The sequence below is a fragment of the Dendrobates tinctorius genome, unplaced genomic scaffold, assembly GCF_039654945.1.
Source record: "Dendrobates tinctorius isolate UK_male_01 unplaced genomic scaffold, ASM3965494v1 ptg000016l, whole genome shotgun sequence".
NCBI classification, from domain to species: domain Eukaryota; kingdom Metazoa; phylum Chordata; class Amphibia; order Anura; family Dendrobatidae; genus Dendrobates; species Dendrobates tinctorius.
The window spans coordinates 17,018,318-17,035,674 of NW_027361684.1; the positions used below are offsets into that span (position 1 = coordinate 17,018,318).

Below are 17,357 nucleotides of genomic sequence, written 5' to 3' on the forward strand. Positions count from 1 at the left end.
CAAGCATCCTGAAACCATTCATGTGTGGGGTGGCTTCTCAGCCAAGGGAATGGGCTCTCTCTCAGTCTTGCCTAAAAATACAGCCATGAATAAAGAATGGTACCAGAATGTCCTCCGAGAGCAACTTCTCCCAACGTCCAAGAGCAGTTTGGCGATCAACAATGCCTTTTTCAACATGATGGAGCACCTTGCCATAAAGCAAAGGTGATAACTAAATGGCTCAGGGAACAAAACATAGAGATTTTGGGACCATGGCCTGGAAATCCCCAGATCTTAATCCCATTGAGAACTTGTGGTCAATCATCAAGAGACGGGTGGACAAACAAAAACCTTCAAATTCAGACAAAATAAAAGCATTGATTTTGCAAGAATGGACCGCTATCAGTCAGGATTTGATCCAGAAGTTGATTGAGAGCATGCCAGGGAGAATTGCTGAGGTCCTGAAGAAGAAGGGTCAACACTGCAAATATTGACTTGCTGCAATAACTCATTCTAACTGTCAATATAACCTTTTGTTACTCATAATATGATTGCAATTATATTTCTGTATGTGATAAAAACATCTGACAAACACACATAAAAACCAGAGGCCAGCAGATCATGTGAAAATATAATATTTGTGTCATTCTCAAAACTTTTGGCCATGACTGTACATAGTTTATTACATAGTGTGTTATATATATATATATATATATATATATATATATATATATATATACCGTATATACTCGTGTATAAGCTGAGATTTTCAGCCCATTTTTTGGGCTGAAAGTCCCCCTCTTGGCTTATACACGGTTCATATACCTGGGGGTCGGCGGGGGAGCGGGGGTGTCAGAGATCATACTTACCTGTCCTGCCGTGGTCTCTGCAGCCTCGCGCGCTTCTCCACTGTCTCCCTCCCTGTCTTCAGCGGTCACGTGGTGCCGCTCATTACCACTCGTGAATATGCGCATATTCATGAGTGGTAATGAGCTGTACCACGTGACTGCTGAAGACAGGAAGGGAAGGGAGACGGTTGAGAAGCGAGCGAGGCTGCAGAGACTGCGGCAGGATGGGTGAGTATAGCGATATTCACCTGTCCCCTGGTCCATCGCCGCTCACCGCTGTCTCTGCTGCATCCTGTGTCAGTGATGTTTAGGCAGCAGGGGGTGCGGTGACGTGGTTAGTGCGCACCGCCCCTTTGCTGGCTGAACAGTCACTGACAAGAAGCGGCAGACAGCGGCGATGGACCCAGGAGAGGTATGGATTTTTTTTTTTGCAGCATATGGGGGCATAGTCTATGGAGCAGTATATGGGGGCATAGTCTATGGAGCAGTATATGGGGGCATAGTCTATGGAGCAGCATATGGGGGCATAGTCTATGGAGCAGCATATAGGGGCATAGTCTATGGGGCAGCATATGGGGGCATTGTCTATGGAGCAGTATATGGGATATATTCTATGGGGCAGCATATGGGGGCATATTCTATGGGGCAGCATATGGGGGCATAGCCTATGGGGCAGCATATGGGGGGAATAGACTATGGAGAAGCATATGGGGGCATATTCTATGGAGCAGCATATGGGGGCATAAACTATGGAGCAGCATATGGGGGCACAGTCTATGGATTCCACCCTCGGCTTATACACGAGTCAATAAGTTTTCCCAATTTTTGGGGGCAAAATTGGGGGGGTCGGCTTATACACGAGTATATACGGTGTGTGTGTATATATGTATATATATATGTACATACACTATGTAATATCGATTACATATATATATTGTATTAAATATTTACAATTTATTAGTTTTTTGTGTTCTAAAGTTGTATTCCAATAAATATATATTATGTTCTATCTAAATATCTTGATTATTGGATCATAGAAATGATTAAATGTCTGATGTTCACATTGTACTACAATACATTTTTCACTTAAATATAAGCAATATATGTGGGAGTCGGAGTCGTGGAGACTGAGTCGGAGTCGCAGGTTTGGCTTACCGACTCCACAGCCCTGTTTTAGCCATCAATGTGAAAGTGGTGGACAACCTCTATAAATGCATGCATTTGGGGCTTAAAATTTTTTTCAATTAGGTTTCATTAAAAACTTTCCACTGTTTGCCTCCTACAGTTGCTGTGTTACATGGTGTATTGCTGGCTGCAGAATGAGTAACGAGGTCAGCCACAAAATCTAGATTGTAAGCTTGCGAGCAGGGCCCTCATTCCTCGTGGTATCTGTTATGATCTGTGTGATTATTGTTATGCTGTAATGTCTATTGTCTGTACAAGTCCCCTCTATAATGTAAAGTGCTGCGGAATATGTCGGCGCTATAGAAATAAAATTTATCATTATTGTTATTGAGTGAAGCTAGTCGGTACATGACCACAACTGTGCAAATCACATACTTGTGTCCACATGACTGATTGCACTGATAATACAGGGGAATCCTGACTGCGTGCTAATTGTGCTTATTGCACACTGTCAGGATTCAGCAATCTACAGACACATAGAATGACTGCAGAAGTTTACCGGAAGCCTGGAAAACCGTTATTCTGACATGGATTTTCAAAGTAAGCAAGCAGCCTCATCCGGTCTGAGAGATCTATATAATAATCTGTGAAGCTTGTTGTGAAATCTGATGACATATCCACTTTGATAAAGCCGAATCTGCTGTTCATATTTTTTTAAGGAAAGAAGTATTTTTTTTTTTTCTACCATAACGCGGTCCGTATAGTTCGTCATCTGGTAGCCCCGCGTTAGCCGCTTGTTTGTTTTTTAAATGTGAAACGGTTAATCTATGTATAATGTCTCAAAAACCATAAAGGGGTGACCTAATTTCATAAGGCACGTCCAAAATACCATTAAACCTATAAATTACAAGAAGTATATGCCAAATACATTTAAAATTCAATCTTTATTAACATTATTGACAAACAATTGGTAAGAATTAATTCTATTAATTTAGTGGGTAGACACACAAATGGACCTGAAAACACAGGATTAGTAATACCCAATTAATGAGCTAATGATCAAAGTAAATAAAAAAAGAGAAAAAACATGAAAAAATAAATACTAATACAAAAAAGTACTATCTGGTACAATTGGTGCTTATATAGTTCAATGGATATGAAAGCAATTATTTATTCGGTTATCCATGACCGCACCATCTGAGAGAGGGGATCTGTCCTCCATGAACAGGAAATCCTACAGATACATAAGGGCGGCACCTCTCCCACGCATCAGTTGGTTTCCTGTTCCTGGAGGACATGATTCCCTACAGATTATGCCATCATGGATGAAGGAATCCCCAGGCCGGCTGTCCGACTCAGGTAGCAGGGGGGTCTCCTACCTCGGGCAGTGCGGAGTCCCCTGGAAGCGCCACGGTGGCCCGGGTAGGGTTCCACGTCAGTGTGCGGGGCAGGTGGGAGCGGGGTTCGGCGGATGCCCGTCTCATGCGCTGGCGGGTAAGCATGGATCCGGACCCCGGTCCTTGGTCCTGCTGGTGCGGTCTCCCTTCGCAGTGGCGCTGGTGGCCTGCGTGACCCCTCAGACCGGAAGTGACGCGGGGCCGGAAGTCGGATGCCGGCCGGCCTTTTCTCCCCGTGTGTCGCAGGCGCCGACAGGGTGTGGGGGGCGGCGCACGGGGGGAAGTACCCATGGACATCGGAGGGAAAGGGGGGGGCGAGAATCAGCCCCTGGCCATGACACCTGTGAGCCTGGATTGCCGGGGGGAAGAAAAGGGCACAGAAGCACTGCAGAGCGGCTTCAGCTCAGGTGCAGGAATGGACGAGCCGGAGGCTCCCGTGGCCCAGCTGGACCGAGAGCAGGAACGTACCTCAGAGAGGTCCCAAACCAGCTCACAGCAAATGAAAAAATGAACTGGACAATCCGGCCATAGAAGTTCCTCCAGGCCGAAGGAGCCAGCTCCCCCCCCGTGATCCGGTACCTACGCCTTCTGCTCAGGGTAAGAGATCTTCGTGAATGTGCCCTGATGCAGTGTTCCCCTTATGTTTTCCTCTTATAGGGGAAGAAATGCGCTGACAAGGCAAAAAACAGGGAATGCGCCCTTTGCAAATGCCCCTTGCCGGATGCCTACCCTAAAAGGCTGTGCCAGTCATGCATACGGCAGACGGTAAAAAAAAAGGGGGGGGCGTAGTCCCAATAAATTACCAGGCATACTTCCTTACTCTGTCCCCCCTCCTGTAGGTGGCGGAAGAAACCCCTGACTTCGCTACAAGTCTAAGGGAAATTATTAGAATGGAGGTTAAAGCCCTAAAATCCGTACCCCAGGTGGAGTCGTCTAGGAAGAGAAAGAGAGCAAGTTTCTCAGGGTCAGGCTCTTCAGCTGACCCTAGAGGAAATGAAGACTCATCAGAGCCCTCCACCTCCGCGTCTGTGTCCTCTTCAGAGGAAGACGCCAGTCGTTTCTGCCTAGGTCTGGAACAAGTGGACAAACTAGTCAAGGCAGTCAGGGCTACCATGGGGGTAACGGACACAAAACCAGAACGGTCAGCGCAGGACCTAATGTTCGGGGGTTTAGACCCCAGGAAACGTAAGTGTTTCCCGATAAACGACAAGGTCCAAAATTTGATTAATAGGGAATGGAGGAAACCAGAAAGGAAAGGCTCCCTACCACCAGCTTTTAAACGGCGATATCCCTTTTGAGGACCCCGTGGTAAATAAATGGGACAAAGCCCCGAAATTGGAAGCAGCAGTGGCTAAGGCGTCCAAAAAATCCGCTATCCCCTTTGATGACATGGTCTCTTTAAAGGATCCGCTGGATAAAAAGGCGGACTCCTACTTGAAAGGCACATGGGAAATGTCAGCTGGCGCCCTGAGACCGGCAGTAGCAGCTACCTGCACAGCCAGATCTATGATGGTCTGGTTGGACCAGCTGGAAACGCAGTTAGAGGACAGAGCCTCAAGGGAATCTAGCTTGAAAACCCTACCTACCATCCAGGATGCGGCAGCCTTTTTAGCCGACGCTTCGTCAGATTCCGCAAGAATGGCGGCCAAGGCCGCAGGGCTATCAAATGCAGCCCGACGGGCTATATGGCTGAAATGCTGGCCTGGGGATATCCAGGCCAGATCCCGGCTTTGCTCCATCCCGTGTGAGGGGGAATATCTATTCAGGCCAGTCCTAGATGAACTCCTGGAGAAGGCTGGCAACGATAAAAAGAAATTCCCCTCCCTGCCCACCCCTTCCTATAGACGTCCCTTTGCTAGGAAGAGATTTTTTCGGAGGAGGTCATCCAGGGACCGGGGCAGATGGGAAGATAAAAAGAAAAAAGGTACCGGGTTTATGTTTGGAGGGGGACGCCAGGAAGCATCCCGTGAGACCAAGAAACCTCCCCAATGACTAGAGGCTCCGGTGGGAGGTAGACTATCGGCCTTCTGCCAAGCCGGGTCGCGGATCTCAAACAGTAACTGGATCCTGGGGTTGATAGCCTCAGGCCTAAAGCTAGAATTTGCCTGTGTCCCCAGAACAGTTTTAGGGTCACCCCGCTCAGGTCTTCCCTGGTGGAACAGACTGCCCTAGAGACCAAAGTTGTTGACCTATGTCAGAAAAGAGTACTGATAAAGGTACCAGAGGCGGAGAAGGTCGAAGGCTTCTACTCCCCCCTATTTTTGGTCCGTAAACCAGATAATTCTTACAGGACCATAATCAATCTGTAGGCACTCAACAGATACCTGGTCATTCGACCTTTCAAAATGGAAACAATCAGTTCCACAATAAAATTATTGCTTGAAAATTGTTTTATGGTGGTGTTGGATTTAAAAGACGCTTATTACCATATACCCATCTATGCGTCTCATCAGCGTTTCCTTAGAGTGGCAGTTCATTTACAGGGGTCGTTACAGCAGTTTCAATATGTCGCACTTCCCTTTGGTATAGCAGTCACCCCCCGGGTGTTCACTAAAGTTATAGCGGATGTTATGGCCCATCTGCGGGAAGCAAACGTCCTAATAATCCCTTACCTGGATTACCTGGATGACTTCCTTATTGTAGGCAAAACAGCAGTCCATTGTCTGGATCAATTGCAAAAAGCAAAATCAGCTCTGGAGCAGTTAGGGTGGCTATTAAACATTAAGAAGTCCCACCTACAGCTCATGAAAGTCCAGCAGTTCTTGGGCTTAACCCTAGACTCGCAGAATGAGTGTCGTCTTCCACTTGAAAAATTAGTTCGCCTACGTCAGCAGGTCTTGAATGCCTCCAATAGCCCTACCATGTCTCTCAGGAAAGCAATGTCCCTCCTGGGTTCTCTCTCATCCTGCATCCCTGCGGTCCGATGGGCCCAGTTCCATACAAGGGTGCTACAGGGCGAGGTTTTACGCCATCAAAAGATCCTGGGCGGTTATCTAGAAGGCCAGTTGACTATCCCAACATACCTTGAGATCCCATGAGTGGTGGCTAGACGAGAACAATCTAGCCAGAGGGGTGCCCTGGGAGTATAATGTAACCCGGGTAGTCACCACAGATGCAAGCCCTACGGGTTGGGGGGCCCACATGGGGGAAATCTTGATCCATGACCTGTGGGAATGCCATCAGTTGGTAATGTCCTAAAACCTGAAAGAGCTAACAGCCGTAGAGCAGGCAGTCAAAAACCTTTTTGTGTATCTACAGGGTCACCATGTTCGAATATTCTCAGAAATCAGGTCACCGTGGCTTACATCAACCACCAAGGTGGGACTCGTTCCAGGCCCCTGATGGAGGTAGCAGAACGGCTGTTCCAATGGGCAGAGCAACATCTCCTGTCTTTAACAGCTCTGCACATAAAAGGAAAAGAAAACACCACAGCAGACTTCCTAAGCCGCAGCCTTCTAAAGCAGGGTGAATGGTCCTTAAAAACATCCATCTTCTACCGAATCGTACAAAAATGGGGCAGCCAGAAGTTGACATCTTCGCCACCAGAGAGAACAGGAAGGTGCCTCAGTTCTGCTCTCTAAATCCCAGGGAGAATCCTCTGGCAGTAGATGCTCTTCTGGTCAAATGGAACTTCGGGCTAGCATACGCCTTCCCTCCCCTGGCTCTACTACCCCTGGTGGTGAGGAAGGTCAGGAAGGACAAAGCAAGGATTATTGTTGTGAGTTCATTTTTCGGTCCACCAGTTGTGAGTTCTCCTTCCAGGCTCCCTTTGGTGATAACTGGAGGTAGTGAGGCTGATTTAATCAGTAGAAATTTGCCACCTGATAATGAGGATGACGATTGGACCTCAGGAATCTGTCTGGATTTAAGACAGCCGACGCCCTAGTCTGGTGCTGTTGATTCCTTCTGGCTTGTCAGGTCTTTGTTTTCAGCTCTGTTCCAGTCATCTCAAGCTAAGTTTTTCTGCTAATGTTCACACTTGATTTTGTTGGTCTATTCAGTTTTTTGAGTGGTCAGCCAGCCCCGGCTGGGGCTGCGCTAAATTTCCACTCTTATTTATCTGTATTTGCCAATTTGCTTTTTGTCCCTTATTAGATTGGCCTCTTTTTGCTCTGTCTCAGAATATTTCAGAGTGCTGATATAGTGGGAGAAGTCTAGTGACTTCAGGTTTAATTTTGCTATCAGAAGTGTTGGACTTTATTTTTGTAGGGTTTTTTGCAGATTGCAGACAGTGTCTTTCCTTTCCTATCCTTTCCAGTTAGTTTGGTCCCCATCGTTTGCTCAGCCTATTTTCCTGCCTGTGTTTGTGCTTTCATCTTGTTTCACCGTTAATACATGTGTGGGGGCTGTCTTTCCTTTGGGGTCTGCTCTGGGGCAGTTAGTTTTCCCCTTTTCTTGCTTCAGGCTTATTTAGTCCTCCGGCTGTGATGTAACGTCTAGGACCATCGTAGGTACGCTCCACAGCTGCTGCTAGTTGTGTGGTTAGGATCAGGGACTTAGCTTGTTTTGTTTTTTTTTCCTCGGTGACCAATTCATAACAGAATCACCATCGATACCGCAGATTCTAGGGTACTCAAAAGCAGGAAAAAGTTGTTAAAAAAAAAAAAAAAGAGGGAAAAAAAGTGTCAGAATTTTTTTTATTATTTTTTTCCTTTTTTTTTTTTTCTGCGGCTGCAGGAGGATTTTTTTTTATTTATTCATTTTTTTTTCCTAATGGAGATTAAGCAATTGTCTGATCGTGTGCAGCAACTTGCTGCTGAAGTGCAGGGAATTTCCACCTACCTCATTCAGTCACATGCTGCTGAACCTAAGATCCCTACTCCTGATGTGTTTTCTGGGGATCGGTCTAAATTTCTGAATTTTAAGAATAATTGTAAATTATTTCTTGCCTTGAAGCCTAACTCATCGGGGAGCTCTGTGCAGCAGGTTAAAATTGTCATCTCCTTGCTGCGCAGCGATCCCCAGGATTGGGCTTTTTCTCTGACACCTGAAAATCCTGTTCTGACTAATGTGGATGCATTTTTTCAGGCCTTGGGGTTGTTGTATGATGAACCTAATGCTGTTGATCAAGCTGAGAGAACCCTGTCGGCATTAAACCAGGGTCAGGATTCTGCAGAGTTATACTATCAAAAATTCCAAAAGTGGGCGGTCCTTACTACATGTAATGATAGTGCATTGGCGGCTCTCTTTCGGAAGGGTTTATCAGAGACCGTAAAAGATGTTATGGTGGGATTTCCTGTTCCCTCTGGTCTGGATGATTCTATGTCATTAGCCATTCAAGTTGATCGGCGTTTGCGTGAACGTAAGACTACACGGGAGGCGCTGCCACCTTTTGAACAAACTTCTGAACCTATGCAATGTGATGGGGCTTTGTCTATGGCGCAACGTCAGGAGTTTAGAAGGCGTAATAAGCTGTGTTTTTTCTGTGGAGACGCCTCTCATACTATTTCTGTCTGCCCTAAACGAGAGAAACGTTTTGCACACACATTTGCTGTGGGCAGTGTACAACCTAAGTTCCTTTTGGCAATTACTCTGATCTGCTCCTTATCCACGTTTTCTACTAAGGCTTTCGTGGATTCAGGAACAGCATTGAATCTGATGGATTTGGACTTTGCTAAACGTTGTAATTTTTCCATGATGCCTCTGCAGACGCCTATTCCTTTGAGGGGTATTGATGCTACTCCTTTGGCGGAGAATAAACCTCAGTTTTGGACACAGATTTGGTGATAATGCGAGTTGCCCCAGACCACCAAGAAAATTGTAAATTTTTGGTGCTGCATAATTTGCATGATACTATTGTTCTGGGTTTTCCCTGGTTGCAAACTCATAATCCAGTTTTGGTTTGGAAGTCTGGGTCTGTGGTGAGTTGGGGTTGTCAGTGTGTTCTTAGGGACGCTCCTGTTTTCTCCACCTCTCCTCAGTCTAATGATATTCCTGATTATCTAGCCGATTTTTCTGAGGTATTTAGTGAGAGTAAGTCTGCGTCTTTGCCTCCTCATAGGATTTATGACTGTGCAATTGAGTTGATGCCTGGGTGTAAATTTCCTAAGGGTTGGCTTTTCAAGTTATCGGTACCCGAGCATGATGCTATGCGGTCCTATATTAAGGAGTCGTTGGAGAAGAGTCATATTAGACCATCGTCACCTTTAGGTGCTGGTTTTTTTTTTTGTGGCCAAGAAAGATGGTTCATTAAGACCGTGTATTGATTATCGTTCCCTTAACAAAATGACTGTTAAATATCGGTACCCATTACCTCTGATGTCTGATTTATTCTCCAGAGTTAAGAGTGCCTGCTGGTTTACTAAGCTTGACCTCAGGGGGGCGTATAATCTTATTCGCATCAAGCACGGGGATGAATGGAAGTCTGTCATGCTGCCGCTCTCTCCTGTCATGCCACCGCTCTCCTGTCTCGCCGCCGCCTCCCATGACCCGTCAGACTTACCAGCCTGCAGTTTCCCGGCACAGTCCCGTCTGTTCTCCTGTCCGGACTATGGCGCTCGCTTCCTCCCGGGTGCGTGCTCCCTGCAGGTCTCGCCGTGCACGCGCACATCCTCCCTTGTGAGCCGGCCGCTCCCCCCGTTCCTCTCTATGGTCGGGAGGATCCTGGCCCGGAAGCTCCTCCCCACTCTCCCTTATCAGGTCGTCGCTCCCTACTGACGCTGCCTGATCGTCACTTGTACTTCCTTGTGATTCTGGCCCCACACTTGCTGGCGTTCGCCGCTGCTTTACTTGTACTCCCATCCGTGTTACCTGTTCTCTCCTGTGTTTCCAGTGTTCCTGCCTTGCCATCCCGTGTCTCCAGTCTCCTGTGTTCCTGCCATTCTACCCCGGTCCAGTCTCCTGTGTTCCTGCCGTTCTACCCCGGTCCAGTCTCCAGTGTTCCTGCCGTGCTATCCGGTGTCTTCGTCCAGCCTGTACCCCAGTGTTCCAGACGTACCACCCGGTGTCTCCGTCCTGCTCAAGTTCCCGGGTTCCCTCCGTGCCTGCTCGTATCTCCGCATTTCCTGATCTTGCTCTCACCGCTCTTCCGGCTTCCTTGCCTACCACCTGTCTGGTCTCCCCCGTCTGCCCTGGGTACCAGCTGCCGCAGTAATAGTTTCCCCTGGGCCTGTCCCTAACACTCCCTGTATAGGGGGTGGTCCACCTGCTCCGCTCGCCGAGGGGAGGTTTGTTGCCGTGGTCCAGTGGGTTCACCCTCGGGGATCCTAACAAAGATGGCGTTTAATACTCCGGAGGGACATTTTGAGTACCTGGTGATGCCTTTTGGGCTCACTAATACCCCTTCTGTCTTCCAGTCCTTTATGAATGATATTTTCTGTGACTTTGTGGATAAGTTTTTGATCATCTATCTGGATGATATTTTGATCTTTTCTAGTGATTGGGATTCTCATGTGGAACACGTCCGGACTGTGTTCCGGATTTTGAGGGAGAATTCCCTGTTTGTTAAGGGATTGAAATGCCTCTTTGGTGTACAGAGGATTTCATTTTTGGGATTTATCTTGTCTCCATCGACTATTGAAATGGACCCGGCCAAGGTACAGGCCATTTTTGATTGGGTTCAGCCTACTTCTTTGAAGTCCCTCCAGAAGTTTTTGGGTTTTGCCAATTTCTATCGTAAGTTTATTGGTAATTTTTCTGGTATTGTCAAACCACTGACTGATCTGACCAAGAAGGGCGCTGATGTACTGAATTGGTCTCCTGAGGCTGTCTCAGCATTTCAGGAGCTTAAGCGGAGATTTACTTCAGCTCCAGTTGTACGGCAACCTGATGTCTCACTTCCACTTCAGGTGGAGGTAGATGCTTCTGAGATTGGTGCAGGAGCTGTTTTGTCCCAAAAAGACCCTGTGACTTCTAAGATGAATCCCTGTGCCTTCTTTTCTCGAAAGTTCTCCCCATCTGAACGCAACTATGACGTGGGGAATCGGGAATTGTTGGCCATGAAATGGGCATTTGAAAAGTGGAGACATTGGTTGGAGGGAGCTAGACATCAAGTTGTGGTCCTCACCGATCACAAGAATTTGATTTATCTGGAGTCGGCCAAACGCTTGAATCCTAGGCAGGCTAGATGGGCCTTGTTTTTCACGCGTTTTAATTTTGTGGTCTCTTTTCTTCCGGGCACTAAGAATGTTAAGGCAGACGCCCTTTCTAGGAGTTTCTTTGCCGATTCTCTTAATGTGACTGAGCCTACTACCATCCTAGGTGAGGGGGTAGTTCTTTCTGCCATTGAGACGCGCCCTGGAGGAATTTCAGGAGGATAAACCTGAGCGTTGCCCTATGGGAAAATTGTATGTTCCTGACCAGTGGAGAAAGAGTGATGTCTGAAATTCATTGCTCCGCATTGGCTGGTCATCCAGGTATTTTTGGTACCAGAGATTTGGTGAGTCGGTCTTTTTGGTGGCCTGCCTTATCTCGTGACTTTAGGAATTTTGTACAGTCCTGTGGGACTTGTTCCCGGTCTAAACCCTGTTCTCGTTCTAGTGGGATGCTGATGCCCCTGCCGGTGCCCAAGAGGCCATGGACCCATATCTCAATGGATTTTATTTCTGATCTTCCTGTCTCTCAGAGAATGACTGTTATCAGGGTGATTTGTGATAGATTTTCAAAGATTGTCCATCTTGTACCACTCCCAAAATTGCCATCTTCCGCTGAGTTGGTGCCCTTGTTTTTACAACAGGTGGTTTGGTTACATGTGATTTCTGAGAACATTGTGTCCGACAGAGGAGTCCAGTTTGTTTCCAGATTCTGGAAAGCCTTTTGTTCCAATCTGGGAATTCAGTTATCCTTCTCCTCCGCGTTTCATCCCCAGACCAATGGACAGACTGAGAGAACAAACCAGACCTTGGAGTCTTATTTAAGATGTTTTATATCTGCTGATCAGGATGATTGGGTCTCATTTTTGCCCTTGGCCGAATTCGCACTGAACATTAGAGCTAGTTCTGCCACTTTGATGTCACCCTTTTCCTGTAATTTTAGGTTTCTTCCTTGATTCTCTTCAGGGCAAGTGGAATCTTCATCTTGCCCAGGTGTGGACACTGTGGTTGAGAGAATGCAGCAGATATGGGACCAAGTGGTGGATAAGTTGTCACTCTCTAAGGAAAAGGCCCAGCGATTTTCCAACCGGCATAAGACCATTGGTCCCTGGTTTAAAGTGGGTGATATGGTTTGGTTGTCGACTAAGAATATTCCTATGAAGGTTTCATCTCCAAAATTTAAGCCAAGATTTATTGGACCTTATAAGATTTTGGAGATTCTTAATCCTGTTTCTTTTCGATTGGCTCTTCCAGTTACGTTCAAGATCCATAACGTATTTCACAAGTCTCTGTTGAAAAGGTTTGTTGAGCTAGTGGTTCCTATGGCAGCACCTCCTGACCCTGTGTTGGTTGAAGGCAATATGGAATATGAGGTAGAAAAAATTTTGGATTCTCGTTTGGTTAGACGGAGACTCCAGTATTTGGTCAAATGGAAGGGTTATGGCCAGGAGGATAATTCTTGGGTCTCTGCCTCTGATATTCATGCCAATAGATTGGTTCGTGCTTTTCACCGGGCCCATCCTGATCGGCCTGGTGGCGTGGATGAGGGTTCGGTGACCCCTCCTCAAGGGGGGGTACTGTTGTGAGTTCATTTTTCGGTCCACCAGTTGTGAGTTCTCCTTCCAGGCTCCCTCTGGTGGTAACTGGAGGTAGTGATGCTGATTTAATCAGGAGAAATTTGCCACCTGATAATGAGGATGACGATTGGACCTCAGGAATCTGACTGGATTTAAGACAGCTGACGCCCTAGTCTGGTGCTGGTGATTCCTTCTGGCTTGTCAGTTCTTAGTTTTCAGCTCTGTTCCAGTCATCTAAAGCTAAGTTTTTTGCTAATGTTCACACTTGATTTTGTTGGTCTATTCAGTTTTTTGTGTGGTCAGCCAGCCCCGGCTGGGGCTGCGCTAAATTTCCACTCTTATTTATCTGTATTTGCCAATTTGCTTTTTGTCCCTTATTAGATTGGCCTCTTTTTGCCCTGTCTCAGAATATTTCAGAGTGCTGATATAGTGGGAGAAGTCTAGTGACTTCAGGGTTAATTTTGCTATCAGAAGTGTTGGACTTTATTTTTGTAGGGTTTTTTTGCAGATTGCAGACAGTGTCTTTCCTTTCCTATCCTTTCTAGTTAGTTTTGGTCCCCATCGTTTGCTCAGCCTATTTTCCTGCCTGTGTTTGTGCTTTCATCTTGTTTCACCGTCAATACATGTGTGGGGGCTGTCTTTCCTTTGGAGTCTGCTCTGGGGCAGTTAGTTTTCCCCTTTTCTTGCTTCAGGCTTATTTTGTCCTCCGGCTATGACGAAGCGTCTAGGACCATCGTAGGTACGCTCCACGGCTGCTGCTAGTTGTGTGGTTAGGATCAGGGATCTGCAATCTGCATAGTTACCAACCTCTCTGGTTTTCTGTGACAGCTTGTTTTGTTTTTTTTTTCCTCGGTGACCCAGTCATAACAGATTATAGTGATCGCCCCGTTTTGGCCCAGGAGGGCATGGGTCTCATGCCTCAGGACCATGTCGGTGTCCGACCCTTGGGTCCTACCAAACATCCCAGACCTCCTATCCCAGGGCCCAGTTTACCATCCTCAGGTAGCTGGCCTAAATCTGACGGCGTGGATTTTGAACGGGCACTACTAAAGGAGAAAGGTTTCTCCCCGGCCCTAATTAACACCCTGCTCAAAAGGAGAAAACCGATTACAACCAAAATCTACGTTAGGATCTGGAAAAGATTCCTTCAGGGTTCAGGGGTAGTAGTTGGGCAGCCCACTCCCATAGCACAGATTTTAGAGTTCTTACAAAGAGGTCTAGACATGGGACTCTCCACCAGCACCCTTAAGGTACAGGTGTCGGCTCTAGGGGCGCTTTTCAACTGCAACATCGCTAGTAACTATTGGATCAATAGGTTTATTAAAGCAACAGGCAGGTCCAGACCGGTAGTGAGAAATAAATTTATGCCATGGGATCTAAACCTAGTCCTTACGGCCATGACAGAGACCCCCGTTTGAGCCTATTTCATCAGCTTCCACAGAAAACCAGTCCCTTAAAGTGGCTCTCCTGGTAGCGTTGACATCAGCCCGGAGAGTTAGTGACATCCAGGCGCTGTCTAGACTTCCTCCTTACATACAATTCAGGGACAACAGGGTAATTCTTACACCTGAACCAGCATACCTGCCGAAAGTAGCCTCCAGTTTCCATAGAACTCAGGAGATGGTTCTTCCATCCTTCCTTCCTAATCCCACGAACGATAAGGAAAGGAAATTACACACGCTAGACGTTAGGAGATGTCTCCTAGAGTACCTGGCAGTTACCGACCCCTGGAAAAAAGATAATGCCTTGTTTATTTCCTATCAGGGCACTAGAAAGGGCCTTAGGGCTTCAAAAATCTCGCTAGCGAGATGGATTAGGGAGGCCATTTCATTGGCATACACCTCAAAAGGCAAACCGTCCCCTGGTAAGCTGAAGGCGCATTCCACCAGGGCCATGGCAACCTCTTGGACAGAGAGATCGGAGGTCTCGATCGAACAGATATGTAAGGCAGCTACTTGGTCCTCTCCGAGCACCTTCTACAACCATTATAAACTAGCCCTGGGTGCTTCCTCAGACCTCTCCTTTGGTGTCAGGGTTCTGCAGGCTGTAGTCCCTCCCTAAAGTAATTATTACTCTCTGTAATTCTCTCAGGTGGTGCTGACATGGACGACCGAATAAAGTCATAGTTACTCACCGGTTAACGGTATTTTTCGGAGTACATGACAGCACCTGTATAGTCCCTGCCTTTAGTTTAATTTGGGAGTGCACTTCTTCCTCTTATATGTACACGGGTAATTAATAGTCGTGTAAGAGTATTGTATATAAATTATGCTATTAACCTTTGTGGTCCTCTTGTGCTCTGTAATCCAACTGATGCGTGGGAGAGGTGCCGCCCTTATGTATCTGTAGGATTTCCTGTTCCTGGAGGGCGGATCCCCTCTCTCAGGTAGTGCTGTCATGGACTCCGAAAAATACCGTTAACCGGTGAATAACTACGACTTTTCCAATCAATGTGTGAATAATGGATTAATCCTAACGTTCAAACTGAACTAGAAAGCATCTATAAGATGTCAGGACATTATATCCATAATATATGAGCACTAATGCTAAATTACACTATAGATACTTAAATGAACCATAAGGATGATACATTTATTTTCTCATGAAAGCTATAATTTTTGTTATACAGAGCTCATAACAGCGTAGAAAATAGAATAATGTATTTATATATACCACTCCTCAAATAAGTTACAGAAAAAATAACAGATAAACCAATTAATAAAATGCAATAGTGCTCAAAATGTCTTAGTGTATTCCTGACACAAACAAAATATATATGTATCTGCTTAAAAGATAATGCTATGATAAAACCATATGAAATCGACAAAAAGACCAACCAGACTAGCATAATACCAATAGCCGGAATAATGAAGAGATCCAGAAAAAAATAGTATAAAAGTAATTATTTATTAACAATACACAAAGGGGTGGAGGAGGCTGCGATGCCCATGTGTTATTTGAGCCCACTGTGATCAGGTATTCATGCACTTTTGTTCTGGCTTTATTATGTACTGTAAAGTGGTCAGCCTAGATAGATCTATATGAGGACTTAGATATTAGCATATTGCTGTTCCACATTTAACTGTTACATGTATCGTGCTATTTAATTAGACATCCATAGTAGATCAATTTGGGTCTATTTGTTAGCGGTTTTCCCTAGGCTGATTTACTTGCGGTCTTAGGCTGGTTTCACATTAGCGCTTTTTAAGCGCCCGCACGGCCGGGGGTAGCTCCGCCCCCGAGCCGGCTCTCTGCCCGGCGTGCCTGCCCCTTGCTTGTAGCGCCGCCTCCTACCGCACAGCGGCGCCTGCGATCGGCGCACCCTATCTTTAGCATAGGGTGCGCAGATCGCGCGCAGGCCGTGCGCTAGTTGCGCTTTGACCTGCGCTGCGCACTTTTGACGGTGCGCCGTCAAATCCGAAAAGTTTGATTTTGGCGCGCACGGCGCACCGTCAAAAGTGCGCAGCGCAGGTCAAAGCGCAACTAGCGCACGGCCTGCGCGCGATCTGCGCACCCTATGCTAAAGATAGGGTGCGCCGATCGCAGGCGCCGCTGTGCGCTAGGAGGCGGCGCTACAAGCAAGGGGCGGGCACGCCGGGCAGAGAGCCGGCTCGGGGGCGGAGCTACCCCCGGCCGTGCGTGCGCTTAAAAAGCGCTAATGTGAAACCAGCCTTAGACAATCATGTCATGTTGCCGGTATATTTGCCCTTCAGATTCATTATGCTGTTTAGGATATTTTTGATATATTTAGATATTTAACCATTTATATACAGCAGTGAATTTTGAAGGCTTTTTTTGCACTTTTCACTTTCTAAGTGCTCATTTTGTACACTTTTGAGCTACATTATTATGTCTGTTAACATCTTATTTGTTTAGGGCTATCTGCGCCTTCTTTTGGGCATTTTTTATTATTTTGTGTATTGTTAATAAATAATTACTTTTATACTATTTTTTTCTGGATCTCTTCATTATTCCGGCTATTGGTATTATGCTAGTCTGGTTGGTCTTTTTGTCGATTTCATATGTTTTTGAAGTGCCAGTATAATATTGTGTTTGGACAATACTAGTATAAATATGATAAAACCATAGTATATAATGATAAATGTGCAAGTATGCTACTCAAATACTATAAATAGTGAAACAGCATTGTGCAGAAGAGAGGAGGAGGATAAATTATTTTCTAATTAGAGAGGGTATACATGACCTGGTTGCAGGGGGCTCCCTGGACGCAAGTTTCGCATTAGCTTCTTCTGACCCCCTGACATTTTGAGCACTATTGCATTTTATTGTTTTATCTGTTATTTTTTCTGTAACTTATTTGAGGAGTGGTATATATAAATACATTATTCTATTTTCTACGCTGTTATGAGCTCTGTATAACAAAAATTATAGCTTTCATGA

At 46.1% G+C, this 17,357-nt stretch overlaps 1 protein-coding gene across 1 annotated transcript in view; it reads left to right on the forward strand.

Moving 5' to 3' along the window:
* SPAG5 (sperm associated antigen 5) overlaps positions 1-17,357 on the forward strand; it is a 137,204-nt gene that overhangs the window by 37,533 nt on the left and 82,314 nt on the right. The window lies entirely within an intron of this gene.